The 20,399-nt window shown below is 40.9% G+C and overlaps 1 protein-coding gene across 4 annotated transcripts in view; it reads right to left on the bottom strand.

Moving 5' to 3' along the window:
* The window catches only part of FGFR2 (fibroblast growth factor receptor 2), a 64,301-nt gene extending 44,576 nt beyond the window's left edge, over window positions 1–19,725 (bottom strand). For all 4 annotated transcript variants that reach the window (XM_075257497.1, XM_075257499.1, XM_075257500.1 and 1 more), the window contains exon 1: window positions 19,216–19,725. The gene's annotated coding sequence lies outside the window, so the exon portion shown is untranslated. The remainder of the gene's footprint in view (window positions 1–19,215) is intronic.
* Between the last annotated feature and the right edge of the window lie 674 nt (window positions 19,726–20,399).

The raw sequence follows: 20,399 nt of genomic DNA, 5'->3' as shown, positions 1-20,399 counted from the left end.
GGGCCCAGGATACCCGCTTACCAGTTTTTGGAGCGTGTTTATCCGCTGACACAAGTTGGGTACAACATATCGGACACTGAAATGGCGAATCTCTGGAAAAATTTCATTTTTAACTTTTCATTATCAGCTGCTCATTCATTTCTGGAAACTAAATAAATGCAACACTCAAAGGTTAAAAATGCTCGCTATGCCACTTGATAAATCTTTTCAGTGGGGTAGTGACCAAAATGGGGTGACATGGCTGCGGATTCCACTTTATTGGCAACTCAGCGGCTTTGCAAAAGTGGCATGACATCCTAAAAGCAAACTGTGCTCCTTCCCTTTTGTGGCGTTTATACCTAAATAAGACATTAAGTCCGTTATCTGGGGGACACCAGTGTCATACATGTGGGCATACACTGCCATTTGGGTACACAGCAGGGCACAGAGGTGAAGGAGCAGTATGTGATTTTGGAATGTATATTTAGATTATTGGTTTTTGGACACCATCTGACATTTGCAAAGACTCTAAAATTGCCCCTACAAAATGAGGTCGCTTCTTGGGTTATGGGGTCAATTTTTGGGGGGTTTCCACTGTATTGGTACTTTAGGGTCTCTGCATATGCGACATGGCACTCGAAAACTATTCCAGCAAAACCTGCTCTCCAAAAGCAAAATAGCGCTCTTTCCATTCTGAGCCTGACCATGTTCCCATACAGCAGTTTACAACCACATATGGGGCATTTCTGTGTTCAGGAGTAATTGTGTAACGATTTGGGGCTAAATTGACGGTTTACTGGAAAAAAAAAAAAAAGTAAATTTTCGTTTTCATGGTACAATGTGAAACAGCTGTAGGGTCAAAATGCTCACCTGAACCAAATGGAGTTTCCCCTTGTAATTCAGGGGCTCTGTTGCCAACATGTAAATGAGCTCTTTGCAATGAAGCTGTTGCCATTGCTCCAAAGAAGTAAGCGGCAGTGCCCTCATTGCACCAAAACAGGAAAACTGTTTGATTCAGGTGCCCCTAACCTATCTATAGGAATGAGTTGATCTGCTGTGCTCTGGGGATGGACTCCCTTTAAGAGAATAAAGACATAAAATTCACATTACTCCAATGAAAGTAACCCTTTAAGTGGCATATCTCATTGATTCATGTATTAACATGCTGGCAGATTTTTTTTACAATGTTTACCAGGGTAGGACAAGAGATCTGATCTATGCAGCCGGGAAGAGAAAATAGGAATAATGTTTATATGTAAACTTCAATGCTACCCATAGACAATTCACTTTCATCACTGGATCCACTACATAATATAATGTCTGTCCGGCTACAGGTTCCTTACCTGACATCTACATGGATCCAGCAGGATAGTTTTTTTTTCCTAATACTTATGTTTTCCTTAGGGATAAGTGATACCAGACGCTGCAAGGTAAAGTTGGGTATCTTAGTATATAGCTACAGTTCTGCAAGAAGGTACATATAGTATAATAGACAGACCATGCGGCTGATATGGGGTCCTAGGAGGACAGACCCATCCTATTTCCAGATTGTTCCAGGAGTCTCCTCTTTAGACCATTGCTAGCAGACAAGGGGGTACGGAATTGGACCGAGTCAGAAAAGAAACCCCAATTCCTTCGTTCCTGGGTGGCAAGAGCCAGCACCATAACGGGGAGCCCCACAGAGCAAAGGCATCAGATTGCCAAGTCTGGCCAAGAGGAAAAGCATGAGAGAATGTATGGTATGTGCAACGTATGGAGATTATTATCGAGAATTCAACTTGTGGTTATAATTTAGTATACAAATCCAACAGTCTGACGACAAGAAAAAAAATACAGCATACATAGACTACAATATAATATCTGTAATAGAGTCTCGTCATAGGCAGCTAGCAAAGAGTTAAAATACAAATTCTGCTTTGCTACATCTGTATGTATATATACAGCTCTTATTAAACATTCATGGATATAACAAAACACCATGTAAGCTTTACTCTTGCCAAGTCCCGTCCCCCCCATCGGCTAAAACTTGGATTTTGTTCACAATACACAGCAACTTACAATCATATTTCCTGCTGCACCTATATACACACAAGTATAGATATACACAAAAGAAGCAAAAGAAGTATACACACCTCTGCGAAGCCCCCTACCCTGACCATGCAATACTTAAATAAACATTCCCCTATAAAAACAACACTTACACAAACATTCCCTTTATACAATCTCCTGCTGAAACTTGCTGCCTCCATAAAAACATATTTATGGCCTGTGCCAACAACTGAGACTCCAACCATTTTTTAACTTTCTTGACATGAAGGAGTGAGGCCCCCCTCGAGATGAAAAATGTAATGTGTACGACCAGAACATGAAGCCTTATGATAAATGGGGAGTAATGAATGAAAAATGCCTTCTGCCATACTAATATGTAGGTCTTGGGATGCTTTTGTAGATCTGGGGCAAGAGATCTTTACAAAAGCAGCAGAGTTTTCAAAAAGTAGTAAGAAAAATGTAGTAAAAATGTAAAATTGTAAAGTATACACCAACTTAAAATGTTAAACATTACAGGACTAGAAAACGTCTTTCAGGAACAGTGCCACGTCTGATCAATGGTAGCGCTTAGTATTGCAGCCGTTGAACTGGAATAAGGTACACTACCAAACACAACTCGTGAACAGTCCATGTTTTCTAGTCATGGACAAATCCTTGAAATGGCAACAGTGATCTTTGCAGGACTAGTAGTAAGAGCCTAAGAATTATTTTTTTATTTAGGGTATAGTTATCCCTACTTTGGGTAGAGCCATGTCTGCAAATTCATCCCAAAAGGATCACATATGATAACAAGATGGGACATGTGTTAAAAATGGTGAAGAGGTACAAGAAATAATATACAGTAGATTTGTGATAGAGTCCATTAAAATATCACTTACACCAGTGGTGACTCTCCATTCAGTTCCATCAGTAAACCTGAAAGTCTAAAGATCCGGACCACTAAAAGTGGTTACATAGGAAATCATTGAAGCCCATTGACTATAGTGGGGTCCGTCAGGTGTCTGGGTTTTGAAACTCTGTGCAGGATTTTATTCTTCACCAATTTTAGTTGGTCTCTGCAGACTCCATTGCAGATGTGAACATCTGCAATGGAGTCTGCAGAGACCACTGAAAATTGGTGAAGAAAAAAAAAAGAAGAACTCTTGCTCATATCTAAGTTACAGTCAACTGAACCTATATGGGGAAGACCAGTTTCCTATCTTAGGCCTGGTTCATATCTGCATTCAGGTTTCCGTTCAGAGAGTCCACTTGGGGACCCCCGAACGGAAACCTATACACATAGAAAAGCGGTTACATGGGAAAAAACACAGACCCCCATAGACTATAATGGGGTCAGTGTGGTTTCCGCTTGGCTTCCGCATGAAACATGTGGGGAGAAAGGTGCTGCTTGCAGGACTTTCCTCTAGGCATGCTTTGTGAGGAAACCACGGACCCCTTTATAGTCTACGTGGTCCGCGTGTTTTCCCAGGTAACCCTGTGTTCCTCTATAAATTCTTTGACAAGGTTCTATGCATAGGAGCCAACATGGCCAGGGACATTTAATAGCGGGCGGCCAAAAGACTATTCCAACAATAAGGATACAGATATTTATCAGGCGAACCATAAATTTTCGCGTAAACTCAACCACGATTATAAAGACATCTATCAAAGTATTACATTTTTACATCTATTAAGAAGTTTCCTTGACATTGTCTGGTCATGGTGGTCTTCTATGGAGTCTAGCTAAGCACATACGCAATCGGTAGATTTTAATGACTTTTTATGACTATGTTGAGATGCGGGAAGAGTTAATGAATTTGTCAGCTGAAGAACGTATTATTTACATGGCCAGGACACAATAGAAAGAAGTGTTCCAGTTCACCGAAATATATAGTGAGAGCAAGTTTATATTGGAGACCTGTAGTAATGCCCCGACATAGCTGCATGGAAGGGAAAATGAGGCAATTAATTCTAATTGTAAGAACCAACCCACATTCCAACCGCTAAGCACACATATACACACACCTCCACAAACACACAACATGCTTCAGCAGACTACCACAAAAGGCACAAAGGCCTGTGTGTTACAATAGTCAAAAGCCTCTTTTGTGAGAAGGTGAAAGGAAGAAACGTTTCGGAATGTAAGTGCCCAGGTGGTTGTGTTTGTTGACCGTCTCTGGAGACTTGGCTTTTGTAAGCTATATATGTAAATAGAACTTTATCTTTCAGCTTTCTCCTTGGTCTTATAGAAACTTGGGAGAGATGCTTTGTGAAGGACATGAATTGAGTAAAGCCAGCTTGCTAGGCTGTTTACCTTTAAACAATGATAAACCTAAGGACGCCATTTCCACAAATATGTATAAAGGAGCTTATAAAGGAGTCGCATAAGACCAACATAATGTACTTCAATGGTCAATCAAATACGGATTCTGTGGATGATGTCTTTAATTTTGGGGGATCCACCATGTCAATTCGATAAAATGGCTAATCTCTGCAGGTTCACAACTAATTGAGATGCTAAACATTACTTCACATGGTTCCCTGGGTTCCTACTGAGAACAAGGAAGGTCTTTGCAGCTGCTTTGACTTATGTGTATAAATGGAGGCACTACCAGTAGTGTGGACTTGGTAGGCCAAAGTAACAACGCCGATGACTATGTACTCACAGCCACTATTCACGAACAACGAACTATACATCCAGTTATACAGTACCAATAATAGTATAAAGCAACAAAAAAATATTCAGGTTATTATGAAGTTGGAGTTGTTAACTATTTTGCCAACTCCAACTCTACCCAAAAGAAGCCCTGGCTAACTAGCTATACGCAAGATATTAATCTGTAGACCTTTGACAGATCCAGCTAAATTTGGTGAATCTGATGGGTATCTCATACATGAGGATAAAAGCAGATGCTACTAGGATTGGATCTGCCAATATATGTATGCTTAAAGGCGACCATACACATCAGACCAAATCCACCAATCTGATGCTTTGGGTGAGATCAGCCAACCATCTAACATTTATTGGATGTTCATAAGGTCTATGTCGGGGAAAAAGGACTGAGCATATTGAAGTTTAACAGAGACATCTGGCAGCAACTTAGTCTGCTTTTCCCCATTCAGAATACATACATCTCTATAAGAAACCAAGGTTGCCTAATTTTAGGGAGGCAAACAGAAACAGCCATTATCTGAACACAGGTTCAAGAGACAGCGCTTGAATATGTATGGACAGTTTTAGGGGTCATGATACACTTGTACCCTGTACTCTAACACAAAGAATCCTTAAAGACGGATCAATAATAGGGATCCATGGTGGCCAATCTATGTGTAGACCCATGATTCCTCAATAACAAATTTTATGCTCCACAATGTCTCTATTCGAAAATACTTGAATAATTTGGAACATGCCGGGATGTTTCTACGTAAATCAGCGAGAAAAAAATCCTAAACATCTAGGTTACACCATATAATATATTGGTATACAAGAATTGGCCAATGTGGCCTACGGATCAGCACAACATAGCTGACAACATAGCCATTAGAGAGAAGCTTGACCTCACTTATAGTGTAAATGATCAGATTTTTGACAAATATACCACGCTGGATGTGGCATGTGGTTATTAAGGTTTTCCATCTAGGTCTTGGAAATATCTGTAACCAAGAGGCCAAAAACAACTAAACTTGTTTAGTTATCTTGAAAAGAAGTCACTACTCATTCACGTGTTGTCCTTCAAGTGGTGAAATTTGTTCTGTTAGACGTGGCTTCAACAAGCAGTGGAGAAACATCTGCAAGAATATCAGTAACTTACTCAAGATGATTTTGACTGACAGCTATTATTATAGTTTTTCTTAAATGTTGGACCTGAAAACTTATTATAAGACACTTAAAATCAAAAAGCCATTGATGGACAGAGAAAGAAAAGAAAGAATGTAACCAACGACATAGGTCACCAAAAACATCACCAAAAACGCCAAATACATCCTTTAGACTATGGGTAGTAGGACAAGACCCATGATGGTCCATAACTGGACAGGTAAAAAAAAAAAATCACCTAGACCAATCTCACTTTGGTCCATGGGTAGTAGGACAAGACCCATAAGTCCACGACTGGACTGGTAAAAACAGAAATCACCTAGACCAATCTCACTTTTCCAAGACTTGCGGTCAGGATAATCCCATACACAACAGATAACAGGCAGATCCCATTGACATTAGTCCACAAATCGCTGGCAACGAGCAAAAAAACAGAAATCAAAGGCAGACGGACCTAAACCCCCAGTCCAAATATCTCAACCTGTTTTCATCATCAGAAACGTTGTTGCTTGTTCAGTGTCCTAAAGATCTAGGTTCACTTTTGTGATTACAGCTCAACAAGGCTGGGGCTATAAAAAAAAACCAGGCTCCCTGGTGTCTTTGTTGGTATTACATCACTGCATATTGAGTCCACATGCAACTTTATTTGGAGAAAATGTTTTTGTCCTAAAGAACTTCCATGTGTAATACTCAAAGACCAATAAGTAGTAGATTTTTTTTTTTTCTATATAAATAGTCAATGTAAAATCTGGCTGTAGATCCAGGAAGATGTATCATGGACTGTATCTCTTCCTGACATATAACAGTATGCTTGTGTTGGAGCTGTGAGACAATGTCACCCCCACAGTGGTAGCCTAGGAGGAAGAAGATGGTTGCAACCCGACCTTGTATCCTGGAGGCAAAGCTTAACCTCTACATAGCATAAGTAAACATATGTATAGGAGTGTTGGCATCTACATAATGTTGTTGCAATCGGGACCTTCTTAGTACACAAGAACACATTATACAATGACTTATTCAGTCATTTTAAAGACCTGAAAACAAATGATTGTTTGTGCCCAAGATGGATAAAGGTTATCAAAATCTGACTTGGCTGCCTGGGGCATCAACCAATATGAGTGGAATTGTTCTCCTTAACAATACTATCTTTTTACCATAGGAGTAATGGAAGTGCACAGTCCACCACATTTATAGTCCCTATACAACTATAGGAAATTATGCACAGAACTGAAATTATATAAAAGTCTATATAGCTAGTGCCACCATTACTGTGGGATCTCAAATGTGTACCCACAAGTGTCCCCAAAAACTCTACATTAAATTGACTCTGGTTCACAATAAATTATTGAATAGTTAAAATATCTGAGCTTATTTTACATAATCTTGGTGTGGATTCTCCGTCTTAAGCAATCTAAGACACTCCCCCTGATCTTGGCTACCCCATCCTCGAGTAGGAGACTCTCAGTTCAGACTACCAAGGATACTGTGGGTGGCCATTTACAGAAACATCAGAAAGGACTGGGAATTTAAAGTCAAGGGGTTACCCAGGAACTTTACTTTTCGACTTCCTTTATCCAGAGACCTATTATGCACAAACCTTGGGTTTCCATGATTGGTACTATTGGGAGCTGATAGGCTAGAATGATATAATAGTAAAGCCAGTCCATATAGTATAGGTAATATCTGTCAAAGCTGAAGAGGAGGAAGGTGTCGGGTCAACTTGGCTGGTTTTGATAACGTGTTCCTGAATTGGAGTTCACCTAGAAACCCAAGGTTGGAGTAAAACAGGACCCTAGGGGAAGTTAGATGAAAAAGTAAAAGTCCCTTATAAAATGAATAGTATGCATAAGTAGTAGACGGTTGTGAAACCCACATTAGATATTTTACAATATCCATCCTATGTGGCATGACCCTGATACAGGAGTGGTATTCACACTGATGGAATATGGGTTATTACACCCTTCAGTGGGGAATATCCAAAGAAAAGGAAAGCTTTAGGTGGTAGACGTTGACTGTGGTGGCAGTTTTCATGACTATTGGGTCATGAGTACAATAGATGACGATGAAACACAAGCAAGTTGTACAGATTTGCAGGCCTTCTTGTTCAGGAACTATAAGTACAATGCTAGATTACTCAAGGCTACATGAAACATGACCCTGGTCTCTGCAGATTGTGCTCCGGGCAGGTTACTGGGTCTTCAGGTTGAAAAGGTTGTTTGTCCAATCCCTGCAGATGTGGATTAATATACACATAACATCTAGGAACGTGCACTTGTTCCGGGGAACACAAGACTTGAAGATTCAATTCAATCCAGGAGCTTCTAGCTAAGGAGTGAAAGCTATCCTTTATATGAGTAGAAGGGATTTTATTTTTTATATCCGATAATGTGTAATCAGTATTCTAGTTAATTTATCTTAATTTTTAATAGGCTTAAAGGATTACGTCTTTCTTCTGCGCAACCATGACCCATTCATTGTCAAGTGTTTTCTAATAATTGAATTCTCTGTATTATATACAACAATAACTCCCTTTCTATTAGCTCCTTACATAACCAAATGGAGGTTTAAAGCTGACACACCACCTAAATGCAGCGGAAACAGCCACTTTCTAGGTTAAACCAAGACTATTGTAATAGTGATCTCATCAATTTCTAGAAAGGAAGGTGGGTGGAGAGTGGCTCAACCCAAACAATATGGCTTCTTCTACTGTGTGTAGATGGTATATCCAAATTACACCTGATCATGGAAGACACATGGCAAGATAGACCGTAAAAGCATTGCTGTCCAAGAGGTCCATTTACAAGAGGGGTGAGTAGCTGCCAGATAATACCAACATCTTGTATCTTAAGGATTCCTAGGAAATCGAAAATTGGCAATTTGTTTAAGACGATGAGTCCAAAGTTGACCATAGCCTTTAGATAGTGTTCGCCCGACAGCTATTTCTCCTGACTTCTTCATACACTTGTGCACTTGCACTGAGCGTCCATATATTCAGGAGTAACCCAATGACTGACACCTCTAGCAATGGGTTATCTAACCCAAAGACAAAAAGGACAGGGCATGTTAAAAACCAACAATCCAAGTCTTTTTTTCTACCGGACACCCTCCATATACAATAAATGGTCAAGATCTGTGGGTTCAACAGTACCATGTGCCATTAATACACATAATAGTATGGTTGTGTAGGAGCCTTTGGGCCCCCCCGTCAAGCACTAGGACTCTGGTAGGACTGCTACGTCTGCATACCCTATTGCTACACCCCTTCTTGTTATTACATTTACCAACAGTCCACCAGGTGTTTTCACTTGTCGGATACCAAGACACGTCAGGTACTAACACATGCATCTTTATAGCACCCCTATTATTTTTGGAGATCTGACACACCTGGAGAGATGTCATATATAATAAAAGAATTGGAAAACGTGAACGGAAAATTGGAAACCAGAAGAAAAATAATACAATTGGTTTCCTATGGCTTCTTTCCTATTTTGATGTTCATACATTTGCCTCGGTTTCCATGCATCAGGTTACCTATCGACTAAGCAATGTAATCTCATGTTTTTGTATGTTTAGGAATACACAGTAAACACCAGATGGAGCTTGGAATGAGGAAAAAAAAAAACATGAAGAAAACAATAAAAACCCACTGGGTAGTTATTAAGGGCTTTCCTCGCACCCTGCTGCTTGGCATCCATTGCTCTCTTACATGTTCCATTATGGAAGAATTTACAAATGTAATGTAACGGCGGAATAGAAGTGCCAACCCTTGTGTTACCATTGGCCAAGGGATCGGAAACATGTACGATTCCTTCACGAGGCATCACCATTAGGCGTTTTGTGCCTCCTACCTTACTAGTGCCTCCAGTTATACTGTCTACGAGGTTGACAATAAGTACGGCAAGTTGGGCTACTTTGCAAAAAGACGTCTTCCTCCCCATGGCGCCCAACAGTGCTCGCTGACTACACCCAATTAAATATCTGGCTCGGACTTACCACATCATTCGCAACTGCAAAGGCAGGTCTTTTTCACGCAACTGTAAATTTTAATTAACTACACAAAAACCGTACCGCCATAAGTGGTAAATAGGCTGCTGTGTTTTTCTATTGTTCGACGCACATGGAAATGATTCCTAAATGTTTTACAAAACCTTTCAAGGCTGACTGAGCCAGATCCTCAGATGGATCCAAGTGCAGAAAGAACTCAGATTTCTATCTTCCATATGTAACATCTGCTGGAGCAGCCTGCGACACATGGCAGAAACATACCCACATCAATGTGCTGGCAGCGGCTACAGCCGCGAGAGCAGAAGGATGTGTCTCATAGCATGGGCAGAATACGCAGCACGTATCACTGAGCTTCTTTATACCACAGGCAAGCGTGTCCTGGTCTATTAGATCTCATTAGCGTTAATGATTTTTTCCTCCCCTTTGGTAATTGGGAATATATTAGATAATAGCTTATATAGTATCCAATTCTTATGGACGTTACGCCTATATTGGAGAACCGCCATTAAACTAAAATCCGTATTACCTTTCGGAAAGTTCACCAAAGGTGAGCCTACACTTTAACTATACTCCATTATAGATGAAGGTCATCAGCACTTTGCAGGAGATATTTGCTCTGAGGTCTGATACCATATCAGCAAGCTGTGTTTGTAGTGTCTGATGTTTTTAGGTTCTTGTTATCTCTGCATATCTACTATATTAACATTCACAAGAGGAGAACACAGTGGTTTACTACCAGGAAAAATACTTTGGGGTTTTATTTTATTTTTCCTGTGCATTTCTTGTCATTTAGTCTATACCCTAGTAACCCATGAGTTGAGGCAAAGTTTCAGCTTTACCACTTCTCTAGCATGACCCAATGTTTCCCTATGGGGGGCAGTAATGAGATAACTATATATGTTCGGTTATGGTTAGCATTCCTACTATGCTCACATGTCGCTCTTAACTTTTACAATTTGGGAAACTATTGGGGAAATGTATTATTATTATTATTATTATTATTATTATTAAATAATAATAATATTAATAATAAATAATAATAATAAATAATGGAAGAGGTAGATGTGCCAAAATTAAGAGTCCTCTTAATAATTCTGCTGCATGGTGATAAGTCCCTTGTATCAGTATTGAGTTCTACCCCAGTCACAACCAGTTTTCTGAGCAAAGTCATAGCAAATCTGGTAGGTCCCCACCCCACCATGAGTTGATCCTGGCCTTAGTAAACTCACCTTTTTCTAAAAAGTGACAAGCAAGCTGGAAAATGTAAAAACTGGCACATTTTTTGGAGCACAGAATAAGCTACTTTGGCACCAAAAAACTGACGTTTAGTAAATTCCCACCATTGACTTGCCATATCATTACCCTTAGGCAGCAAAATGTTTGGATCCACTCTTGTGGCTCATAATGCTTCCACAAAAACTACATGTCCGATTCCTGCTTTATATAGACAAACCAGGTGTCACGTCGTCATGTTTTACAAGAATCAACAAGATTTAGGCAGAAGACATACTTTACATCTCACAGAAGACGCCATTCGGTGTGGCCCTCAGCAGTATGGTCAGTAATAAAGAATCTCATATGGTGACACCATTGTCACACCATGAATCTGTCTTGTAGATGTAGAGTCAAGTCATCTCTCAAAAGAACCAGGCAAAGTCTCCATAGCAGGGGTACAATCAGCTTGTTCTATGGTTTTACCATATATTGAAGCAGAGCTACCAACCCAACAAGTCACAGCCACCATGCATCTCACCGGTGTGGCGACAAACACAATACAATGAACCATGTATGAAGGGATGTGATGTTGCTTTGTGAAGCCATTATGCGCTGCCATCTTTATTAGACCATTTGTAAGTTAGTTTCGCAGTATATGTGCCCCAAATTTGTAAAACATCTATAATACATCTTTTTCTAAAAGCAAGACTCAGACAGATTGAAAATCACAAAGTCATCAAAATTACAACCCTATATTATATCTATGGGCCCCGATGTAAAAGCCATACCTGGGAATCCAATCTCTACCCTTTTTTTTTTTTGCTGCTCCTGTCTGACCACTTCTATCAGCAATTTCTAAATGAGTCGTAGTCAGGCTGTGGAAAAATAGAGGAGTTGGTGCTTTGACCTACATATTCCACAGCCCTGATATAAACTGCTTAGCAGGGGCGTACCTTGACTGGGTGCAGAGGGTGCAGTCACTCTGGGGCCCAGTAGCCTTAGGGGGCCCATAAGCACTGGCATCAGTATTGAGATTGTAGCTTCCATCTCACCCATAAGCCAAGGAGACCTACAAATTCCCCTAACCACACTAAGGTGGATTAAACTCCTTAGCACCCGTAACCATCACTATCAAGAATCAAAAGATTGAACTGGCGCCCACAAGATTTTAGTTACGCCACTGCAGCTCAGTATAATGTTATTGAACAAGGAGCACAATATATAATGGCACATCTGTACTACAGGCTCACAGCTCTTCTAGAGCCCATGCATACCCCATTTAGCCCCATGTACTTTGTACCTATATGTGACTTCATGCATTCCTATTGAACGTGCAGTGGAAGGAGTCAGTCTGCATTCTGTGTTTTATGAACTGGCTTGGAATAGTCTGTAACTGCTACCTTAAACCTGCAGCCGCCTCAGACTGCCCTAATTGCCGATTCTTTCCCCCATTCGGTTCGGGGTCTGCTTTATGTCATCCCCATATGCCAGTTCCATGTCTACCATAGAGCAGAGCTGCAGTGTGAAGCTGTCAACCTGCCAGTGATTAATTACATCCAAGCACAGGCTGCTAAACTCACACCAGCACAGGCAGAGGCTTGCAGTCACAATCACCAATTCACTGCTTTCTCTCCATCCCTCTGCTTGTGAGCTGTGCACACTGGACAATGCCAGAATGACTTGGCTAAACTCAAGAAATGAGACCAGGGAGATTTGGCAGGGAAAAGCGCCAAATACCTTCCTAACAGCAAAAGAACTGTGACATTACGGCCCCTTGCGGGGTGGTCCGGTGAATAATAATAAGCTCATATTGTGCTGGTCATAGAATTACTCAATACATCCTTCTGTTCCTTAGTGTCCATGTTAGCACTAGAGCAAAAACAACAGTAAATTTATTAGCAAAATATGAATGTGTTCCCACATAAAATATCTCCCTCTGCAGAATGGATGAGTGCGGACACTGGGCTCATTGTTGAGCATCAGTTCGCAAAAAAATAATCCCCAAAAAGGTTATATTATTGTAACCCGTATGTTTTATTCAATGGGAGACGGTCTAGATTTATGGAATCTCTGTCATGACAGCTGTGAGGTGCTTAGATAATAATACACAGCGGTAGAATTATCAGGACAAAACCCAAGGACCAGGTAATGGGACTAGAAATCTTATTGCTAGGGCACTAAAAATACAGGGTTGTAGAGCTGTAGTCGGAGCCTGTTTGGGGTGGAAGCGGGGAAAAAAAGTTACCAACTCATCATTGATAGTGTGATTATTAGATTCATAGTTACATATTTACTCAGCCCTCCTAAAATACAGATTATATGGACTAACTGGCTCTTATAATATACAGTATTTTGTTTCATCACATGTCAATCAGTTAGGCAAGAAACCAGAGGTAGATTCTGAAGATATCTGTGGCACAACCTAAGAGGGAGGATGCACATACAATGTGTTGCTAGCATCAAAATACCCATGTTACCAGCTCCAGGCAAGAGACCCAAGACACCAGCCCCAGGCAAGAGACCCGGGACATGTGTCCTAAATTCCCAGTACTGGAAATCCCAACACATAAGACGATCTCCTTCATCTAGAGGAAATTTTTTTAAAGTCCTGGAGGACCTTACCAAGCTGGATGACAGGAATTCTCAGATGTTCTTTATATCCTGTGTTCTATAGGTTTTGCTTAGGATAGTTGCCGATCAAGCTTGATATTTTTGCGAAGATGTCAGCCAAAAACACCAGCGGTTGGCATATAACTTGTGAACTTGTATTTGTAATAACGAAAAAGCCCCCTGATCAAGCAGTTTAGTAGTCAACATTGATGGTGGGATCCTCTGCATGAACAATCTCATCATCATTCAGTCATATGTGTGATGGCCATTCGATATCTAAAGTGTAGGGTCAGCCTTCGATTTCATGTACATGGCAGAACTTATCAATGGCATTTGCCAATGTAAGCGTTAGATAGTCATCACTAATGGTTGGTTGGTGGTTCAGGTGGACAAAAAAAAGTATTATATTAGGAAACAGAATACAACAGATCCTCTTTGGATCACATTTAACTCTGTGGAACCTTATAAGATTCATTGACAGGTCTCCTTTTTTTTTTTTTTGCACAGGTTCTAAAGTCAACTTTACTAGATAGACTCACCTCTAAATTGACCCCACTTATCTCCCCTGCTATCTAAACAGCCCATATAACTCCCAAATTAGTGTAGAGAGAATACAAAAGACCTGAGCACATACAGTGTGTCCACCAATTGTCCACCTAGAGGACGGCACTGCATAATGTAATTAGTTTATAGGGGGGAGTGAGAATTTTGGCACCTGGAGACCATTACTGGATATTTGTTTATTCTATTTTCACTTTCAGGACGAGATCTTAAAGGAATGAGAGCAATTTACACATCCCAGTCACTAGTCCATCCATCACACCTCTCCCAATCAGGCTGGTCAGATAGACCCCCCCCCCCCCCCCCCCCCCCCCCCCGAGAAATAGGGGTGGTGGTGTCGCGGGGGACGGGTATTCATAGTTCAGCTAAAACATATAAACAAAATGACAGATTTCAAGCAGACACATCTTTATCCTAATGGGACTTAACCCCAGACACCTCAAGCCAAGAAATTTCATCTTTGCAGTTCTAGGAACAGCAGTGGAATTTCAACAGACACATATGTTCTTATATACAATCTGGAGTATACGTAGGCTTAGCGAAGACCATTTAGGACTAGAGTTTGATCTTCTGTTCACTAACTAATCCATTAGGGTTTCATGCACATGACGGTGAAAAACAGACGTGTGACAGGGATAATGGGTACATACACACACCCGTTTTAGCTTTGGAGGGGGGGGGGGGGGAGTTATGGGCTGTGAATAATGTCCATTACAAAATTGGACATGTCCTATTTTGTCCATTTTCCCACCCTAAAGGACCCAATAAAAGGGGTCTATGGATCTGTATTGGACATAGTTTTTTTTTTTTTCCAGCCAATGTATCCTTTTGACAGACATTAAAAACGGATTGGGTGGGTTGGGTAAAAAAAAATAAAGGAGAAATTTACAGGAAAAAAAAAACAGGCAAATGAACCAAAAAAATGGAGAAAAAAATTTAAAAATGTTACACGTGGAAAAGGGTAGCTGAAAAATAGATGGTTTCATCCATTTTTTTCAACATTCATGGGCATGAGGCCTAAGGGTATATCCACATTTGGCAGATTGGTTGGAAAACCGTCCCATTCTAGAGGCATCACATAAGATTCTGGGAGCCCAATGCAAAGTCTCTACTATAATGTATCATTTATGGTAACGATATTGGGAAGTGGCACCTTAAGGGCCACTAAGATGTCTGGGCCCAGATGCACCCTCTAAAACAACCACATTTATACAAATGGAACAGATTTTTGGGACAGTGACATTTCCCCAGCACATCTGCCACATGTGACTTTGCCCCAAGACATCATAGTCAATCATTGATCCTTATTGTCTTTTCCAATAGGCAAGTCATAATAGGGACAATGGTAGCTAGGATCATGACTTCTTTTATCTTCTCTCCAGTATTGAAGCAAGTTGGATGGAGTTGAAACTGTGTTAAGTTGGACTTTGATGCATTATATTACCGTATCTTATATGTCACATATCAATTTCTAGTTTTAGGTTGTTGTCACTTTAAGCAATTTTAGGATTATAGCTAATTTAATTGAGACATTGAAAGAAGACAAAGACAGAAGGTTATTGTGCCACTCCACCCTTCATAAGGCATTGTCTTCTTTAAGTGACGACATTAGCACAAGAAAAGCCTTTCAGTCCTACAGAAACAATTCTTCAGCTGCCTTTGTATAGTGATCTTCAATGCTACTGTCTGGGTGCTTAATTTTGGGATTTTCTCATCTAGACTTGGACAACAAGCTAGCCATGTAAAGGATAGCCTCAAACCAATGGCCCCTACCTCTGGAATAAGATGTTCCAACTGGGAGACCAACACCAACCCTACTGATGAAAGGAGTCCAAGGTCCCTGTACCCATTAATACCTGATGCCATTTTTAGCACGTATCCATTAACAGAGCATCTTTGAGCCAATTTGGAGTTTCCTTTTTCTCTCCGAGGCCATTCTTAGCTCTTCAAGCTTACTTTCTATGGCAGAAATTCCAATTATAAGAACATCCCGTCTCATTAAAGCGGCACCTTCTTTACCCAACTTGTTCCTCTTTAACATGGCTATCTCTGAAGCTCTTTCAAGCCTCCATGTAAAAAGGGGTTTAACCCCTGCTCCCCCATTAATACTAAATCCGTAGAAGCCAAAGCGCCTTCATCGACCATTAATTGTGCTTCCAAATCCCATATAGAATTTCTCATTTTAATTCCAAGAAGATCTGGCCTCCTCCTTCAACACCCCGCCATAGATATTAATTCTAAAGCCTTGGAGAGATCACAAAATGCTTCTAATCTGCATTTTAATTGGCATTTTGTGAAGGCATGGGAGGGAGGAGGGGGCTGCCTCTTCTCGCTCACTCACTACTTAGAATCAAGGAGCTTTTGCAACCCCCATTAAAAGTTACAATGAGACCTGAAAGCCTCTACAGCCATTACATACACTTCACTATACAGGTTAAGAATGCAAAATTTCACACGAACATACAACCGTGATCTGCAGATGCCAGAACACAATGTACATTCACCAGGCCGGGCACAATACATGATCCATACAAAAGACATGGAGATTTTTCTCTAGCAAAACACTCTGGTCTTATGGCTTGGAGACGACTGATAATTACTTTAATTAGATAGCACTTTTCCCCCAAACACTTCAGATTGGCGCATGAAAGGACCATTTAGACCCCTGTAGGAATCCAAACACTGGGCACATTATAAGCAGAAGAATTGCAGCGGTTGGCATATGTTACCCAACTCCTGAGGTGCATCAGAATTAAGTCATTGCAGTGTTTAGATGACGGGAAGGCAACCTGTGGCTTTCCATCTACAATAACCAAGCTGGCCAAAGACCTGAAGATTCCTCCTCCATCCGACCAGCGTCAAACGTTCTTGGGGGAATCATGCAAGGTTTTCTACAATCGTGGCACATACCATTCCCGTTCATTGCCTAACAATTATTTTTTGGGACGACTTCAAAGTGAACGCCACAATAATGACCAACAGGGACCAAAAAAAAAATTCTAAAATCAGGTCCAATAAAAGTTGTTTGAGCAGAACGAGACAAATTACTTTTATGGGTTGGGTTGTTCATAAACTGAACAGCTTTGGTTCCTTTCACACTGACTACTCTAAACATCGGACCGCACACGGACCCTTTATAGTCAATGGAACCATTCACATGTCAAAAAAAAAACGGACCAAGAAAATAAAATCACGATATTCACTTTACGTTTACGTCTTGGCCAGTATGGCAGACAAGTACATGGATGGCATCCATGTTTTTAACAGATACAATGCCAGATGATGCTGAAAAATAAAGGAGGCTGGGATTTTTTTGGATGGTACATGGATTGGACGCAGAAGATGTCCAAGAACAAAACCATAGTCTAGTAGTGGTATACATACATCTTAAAGGCCAACCGTAGGGATAGGTTGATCCAACTCACCGCTGGACTGTAAATAGTTAACCAAACCGTGATTGCCAACTTTCACCGCACAGAAGAGGAATCCTTTGTTATAATGAAGAACATAAAAGGCCTCTCAGAGAAAATAGGTTTACACTACACAGGGATGTGACATTCCTAGCAGGCCCCAGACATGAGCGAAACCCTACAATACTCCCAAACCCACCGACCCCCAGACTGTGTAAATCTGTCACTGGTTAAGACACTTTTATAACCAGTCAGGTCTAACCTATTCAGGCCAAGGGACTTTTCATTTAACTATGAATTGAAGAATGCAATGGCTGGAGCGCCTTAAAGCATTTAACTCATTCCACACCAGGCAGAGGAAGAAAAGGTATATTGTGGGATGTACAATGCCCATACATAACAAGAGGTGCTGCAGCAGCAGAACACATATCACATCAGTACATCAGGTTATCATATAACCTATCAATGACTTTACCTCTTAGATCCTCCTGTCTCATAGATTGTAAGCTCTTGCATGCACGGCCTCACTCCCTAGGTGGGAATTGATGATTACTTTATTACATGGAATATGTTGGCACTATATAAATAAAATTGTATTATCATTGCCATACTGGACAGGTCAGTAGATTCTAACTGGCCGCCAATCATGATCATATCATATACTTAGCAATACGACCAGCAGACACATTGAACATACCGGTAGTCTAGTAATGAATCACGTGTCTACGACTAATCTGCATCATTACAAGGACATAGGACACTTGTATCTTGTCAAAATCTTCAAGCCTATGGCCACCAGTAACCGAAACGTGTTCTCCGGTCATACACTTCCAGCCAGTCCCATAGGATAAAATACAAATAATACACAAAGACAAACCCAGTGAACCAAAGCCTCAGATCTAAAGCGGAGACTTAATACAATGACAAAACAGAACCTCCCTTTACTATTGTTCCACTTTTCAACGATTAAGACTTATATCGCCCACGTGAAACAGACAGGTTCACGTAGACGGGTAGCTTAACCCTACCTGTGCCATGACTTATTTCACACTATTCACTTGCTGATCTTTGCAGCCAATACACGAATTTACCTAAAGGCCCGGTTACACTAGGCGATTGCCTGATACAAATGCAATGCCTCTGTTTACACATGTCGCAATATTGTGGCCACTAGAACCGGTCTGGTTTACGTGTGGATGGTATGTACACGTGTTCAGTTTTACATAGGATAAACACTGGATATCCAATGTATTGAGTAAACGTCCATTATTAAGCGTATTGCAGCAATAAAGATCGGGGCCTTTTCTAGTCCAAAAATTTTTGGGAAAAAAAAAAATTTAAAAATTAAAAATCAAGGCTAGATTTCAGGGAATTATTAGTAATCATATACCTGTAGTACAGCAGTATACATAACCTTTACCTATTTGACCCCTTGTCAATCTTAGTATAAAATTTAAGACAAGCAAATACACAAAAAGGAAGCCATAAATCGGAATGGGTCATTGTGGGGAACACTGGCGGACCTCTTGGCCAATGGCACATAGGGGTAACAAGTAAGACGCAGCAGTGCAATTGACTTTTTGGCATTACCTGCAAAGACTGTGGTGTAAAAAGATCCCCCTGTCTTGCAGCAGGCGTGTGCCTGGCAAGACGAAACACAGAGGTCTCAATAACTCTCTGGGGACAGATTTCCAAGTTCAGTTCTAGCAATCAGAAGTAATTCCCTCTCTCGAAGAAATGGACATAGGGATCCCAAGGAAGCAGAGTCCAGGGTGTGTAATCCTCAAGCAGCAGGACCCAAGAGCAAGTAGTGAGTGAGGTTCAAAAGAGGGGAAACAGCCAGATCCCCCATCCAGGGTGAATGAGTGAGGTCAGCTCAAGTCCTGTGTTCTTTTTCTTGGAAGATGCAAGAGTCTCTTTAATCTCTGGAAGTAGCAATCCAAGGTGCAGCAATCCACGGCTTCAGTTCAAGCATCCCCCAAACACCAGTGTAATTGTATCAACTCCACGAAAACAACAAACAAGCGACATATGTAACAAATATGTGAACTTCCAAAAGTGAGCAGAGAGGTGAGGTGCAGGCAGTGCAGCCTGAGTATGAGGAGCAATGGAAAGTGGATGAGCCTTTTCCCTCCCCCTCACTCTTCATGCACATTCCCAGCCCTTTCCTCCTCCCTGGGCACTCCTCTCTGTCTGAAACCTGAACTTCTAGTCCTCCCCTTGCCCAATCCTCTGTCCCTGCTTTTGGCTTTCAGCAGCAATCTTTTCTTTGCATCCCTCCCATCCTTATTCCCTCCTTCTTTCTGTGTTCCAGAGTTTGGCACACATCACTGCACAGAGGGATGGTTTGTTTGTATTGGAATTACTATGCTATGTGCGCTCTGGCTCTCTTTTTCCGTCCCTTTCTCTAGTTCTTTTTACCTCTACAATATACAATTATATACAACCGAAATCATAAGTAGATAAAGCATCGCCCGTGACGTCGTAGCCAGGGACGCGTGGGGTAACTTTGTACATTTCTGCCTAAAATCGCCAAAAAATAGGCTCAGGTGTCAGAGTTGTTCTCTTCTGTCCAGGAGCAAAATTATTATTCAGCAATTAGGTATATCGGTTTCTGGGAAAGCTGGGTGACAAGTAAGGGAGCGTCGCTGTCCGCCCTTTGTGATTACGCAGAAAAGCCAGGAAAAACTCAGTTTAAAAACCCATTCATTTCAATGAGATTTTAAAGCAAATCGCCAGTGTGCGTATGTAGTCTCTCCGCTGTGAAACCGTTT

This window comes from Leptodactylus fuscus, chromosome 10 (assembly GCF_031893055.1).
Source record: "Leptodactylus fuscus isolate aLepFus1 chromosome 10, aLepFus1.hap2, whole genome shotgun sequence".
In the NCBI taxonomy this organism is placed as follows: Eukaryota; Metazoa; Chordata; class Amphibia; order Anura; family Leptodactylidae; genus Leptodactylus; species Leptodactylus fuscus.
Note: the sequence above shows the minus strand (reverse complement) of the source record. Positions and strands in the feature narration are given on the sequence as shown.